This window comes from Euphorbia lathyris, chromosome 1 (genome assembly GCF_963576675.1).
Source record: "Euphorbia lathyris chromosome 1, ddEupLath1.1, whole genome shotgun sequence".
In the NCBI taxonomy this organism is placed as follows: domain Eukaryota; kingdom Viridiplantae; phylum Streptophyta; class Magnoliopsida; order Malpighiales; family Euphorbiaceae; genus Euphorbia; species Euphorbia lathyris.
Window position 1 is genome coordinate 124,717,969 of NC_088910.1, and position 3,906 is coordinate 124,721,874.

At 35.4% G+C, this 3,906-nt stretch overlaps 1 long non-coding RNA gene across 1 annotated transcript; it reads left to right on the top strand.

Annotated features, from left to right (window-relative positions):
• The first annotated feature begins 1,754 nt into the window (after positions 1-1,754).
• Positions 1,755-3,303, top strand: LOC136219856 (uncharacterized). The gene is made up of 3 exons (XR_010684302.1): positions 1,755-2,000; positions 2,412-2,547; positions 3,251-3,303. It is a non-coding gene; the product is annotated as an uncharacterized lncRNA (long non-coding RNA).
• Positions 3,304-3,906: the final 603 nt, after the last annotated feature.

Sequence of the window (3,906 nt, forward strand, 5' to 3'; positions counted from 1 at the left end):
AGGACATGTTCCTTTGGATATTCTGTGATATTTTCTAAGAGCATTGAGCATGAAATTGTTTACTTCTAGCTATTCATGAAGGAACACGGGTTCAATTTCATTGTGTAATTCATAATTTGAGTTTATGCAGTAATGCTTTAATTGGCTAATTTACTTTGAAGTTTTCAGGCATTAAATGGATTTTCATGGCAAAACCAATGACACAGAAATAACTCTTGTTTTGTTTCACACTAGAGACACTAGTATATGCTTAAATGTAAGTTCAACACAATGACTTGGTAATAGTAATAGTTTCCAGTTTAGATTAATCATCGTTGGCAGAAGACTTTCACTGCCTCTCTTCAGATCTTTTCATACTATACATATATATAATCACTTATGTTCAGTACCTCTATAGAGTCTCCTCTGGTTATCTACTCTTCAGCAATTTTGGTTCTCTCTTCTTGAGTCTTCAAATCTAGTAATTTTCTTCTGCATCTTTCATCCTCTCTCTTTGGTTGTTCATGCCATTTCATTTGAGTGTGTTCATTATACGATGTTGCTGATTAATTTTGGGTTGCAGATTGATTAAGTTGGATGTAACTTTTGGGTCTTGACTTTAGATTCATGAACTCGGTGTTATATTATGAGAAATTAATTGCCCTAAATTATGATTTTCTTTTCAAAATTGTTGAAATCATTTGTCCTAAACTATTCTGGCTTTCCTTCGTCAATTATTGATCCATGAGAGGGTGAGATTAAATCGCAGTATGTAAAATTGGTGTGGAAATATGGAAGAGAGTGGCTTGAATGCTTTAGGATTCAAAAGTATGACATTGAAGCCAAGTGAGTTCCATAACCTGCCCAATGGCAGTAGAAGGAAGGTCATATTGCATTTGCTGATAGAATGTGAAAATTTTCATGAGCTATAATGCAACTTTATTTTGAGATGCGAGTTGTCGTAGTTTCTTGGATGGGCCATTACAAGTAGTAGAAACAGATTGAGATAAAGAGATGTTGAAAGGTTTTAAGAGGAAGAGAGTAAAAGGAGATGCAGGGAAGAAGAAAGTTAAAAATAATGCAGGGGATTCAAAATAAGTGATAAATGTATGCTCTCTTCAATTCAATTTTGCATAAATTTGACTTAGGACATTTCAAATAACAAGTTGCCAAATCAAATAATAATTCTTATCTTCTTTGGTTAAGGTAAGATCAGATGCTCATATAAGTTAGATAATCACTATAATACTTAGACAATATTCAATATATCAATTTAGGGCAAAGACTATTAGATGAGATCATGTATCTACTAGTTTTTCGTAATTAGCTTACACTTACATATCAGTATTTCCCACACTTTTGTTTCTACACGCATTTTTTGTTAATTAGTTTGGTAAGTATTAATTTTTTTGTTAATCAGTATTAAGACGCTATTTACATTTGCCCCTCACTTTCTTATCAAATCCCCAACAGACTTCAACATTAATACCATTTTTTCAATATTCAAGTTGGGGATACGCTCATGCCCCTATCACTAGTTTTTGAAGTAAGAAGCATGTTAACCAGTTCTGTAATAGAACAGGACCAGTTCTGTTTACAGAACTGGTGAACATGCTTCTACATGAAGTATACTTCATGTGAAGATATGTTTCTTTAGCAGTTGTTGTCTTTTGTAGGTTATTTTGATTTGCTTACAATAGTTGTAGCCCATTTTATTATCTCTATCTAGGTAGAGTGTATCTGCTATATTATCTATGTGCAGGAAACTCATTTTTGTAGCTGTCATACCACAGATAATTTTAAGAACTAAGAACCTTTTGGTTGCTTAATCATGATCTAGAACAATTTTGTCTCATACTCATAATACAGTCTAATTGCATAGTATTCTATCATTTGTGTTGTAATTACAGGAATATCTGTTTCAATTCTGTCAGTTGCCAACCTAGAGATTCCTATAAAAAGGCCATTGACAGTTGATGCTACAACTAAGATTCTGCAGACGCCACAACTAGAGTCTATAGGTATGATCCTTCAAACTCTGGATACTTCAAACTTGCTTACTCTGTTTAAGGTGTGAAAAATGTCATCAACAGATGCATTTGACACAAATATCGATTGATGTCTGTCTCTTTAAAATGAATGTTGAATGTTGTTAAACCGATTTAAGATTAAACGAGATGAAGGACGTATCGAGAAATGGGTTCTAAGAATAGCTTTTGATGATGAAGAACATCCATATCTCCCGAAGCATAATCTGTACAGGCAGAAAGAACAATTTAGTGATGGTTTAGGCTATAACTGGACTGATGGTCTTAAAGCACATGCTGCACAAAATGTACATAAAAATTGGGCTTATTTTTCGATTTTATATCCTTCTTTTCCGTGATTGTAATCACTTTTTTTTTGGTGTTTTAAAATGTTTCATGTTACAGATAAGGAGATACAAAATGTGCATGTTGCACAAAATTTAGTGATGGCTTAGGCTATAACTGGACTGATGGTCTTAAAGCACATGCTGCACAAATGTACATAAAAATTGGGGTTCATGATTCAGCTTATGAGAAACAGGTACCAGTAGCAGTAGCAGAAGGACAAATTGTAGCACCAAAAATAATTGATAATATACCAAAATTGGTAGATGTTGGAGTTGCTAGAAGTAGGTGAGGAGTAAGTAAATGTAATGTTATCCAATGTTAATTGCCTTGAAGTAACAGTAGTATTAAGTACTTAAGTGTACAACTAGGTCCCTTAAATTGCTTAGATATTACAGGCTCCTTTTATGTATTTTTTCACATGTATTCTCCATAAAAATGGTAACTAGTAAAGGATATAAAAGTTATGAACTAACTATTATTGAATACACAATAAGACTTTTATACACTTGACCACTTAGTTATATTGTTGACATAAAGTCCTTCGGTATGTATAGATGTGTTATTAGTGTTAGTTTTCTTTTATCTAATATTAAAGGGCGGCCCGGTGCACTACGTGTCCCCGTTCAGCGAGGGTCCGGAGAGGGATCCCACCATAATTAGTAAATCAAAGCCGAGTTTTATTCTCTACAATCAGGTTTCAGCTCTCGCCTCTTTTTCGCCTGTCCAGCCCTAGGGCCACACCTCCTCTGTTTCCTGCAATTCCAGCCCCAGGGCCACACCTCGTCTGTTTCCTGCAATTTCATAGTGGTTGAATAGATTTAAGTAATTGGGAACTTGGGATTAAAGCTTAGTTGATGTATACAATGTTGTTTGATAATTATGTTTCTTAAATGCAGGGAAATATGCTGCTTGTGAGAAGGAATATCCTCCGTTTACTGCTATAGAAGAGGACGACATTGAAATTCAAGAACAGAATCTTCTATAAGATTCGACTAGTGGTAAAGTTTGGTTCTTTCTGTTCATTTCTCAATTCCATATTGTTATTGATCATCTGAATCTACCACGAAGGGTATTGCATCCAGGAATTGGGACAAGGGGTAATAGGGATGTAAGGAAGGGTGGATCACGAGTTCACAAGCGACATCGAATGCCAAGAGCTGAAGATTCTGATGATTCTCTTCTTGTGGATGAACTGGACCAAGGTCCTGCTATTCCTTGGGCTTGAGGAGGTAGCCCATCTGGTCCACCTTGCCTCTTTGGAGGACTAGACATGCATGGATCCTCAATATGGGGACTAAATGTTGCTGCATCTGGCTGGGGTCATCAGGGTGATACTGTTGCTACATTGACTTCTGGGATCTAAACTGCTGGGCCAAGCTCCAAAGGCAGAGCAGATATCCAACCATTACAAGTTGATGATAGTGTAAGTTTTAATGAAATAGGTGGCCTTTCAAGATATATTGATGCGTTGGAAACTTAATATCCGGTACATGTTGATAGCTTAGTGAATTTTCATAAATTGAACATTATAGTCACAGAATGTCTTTCCATT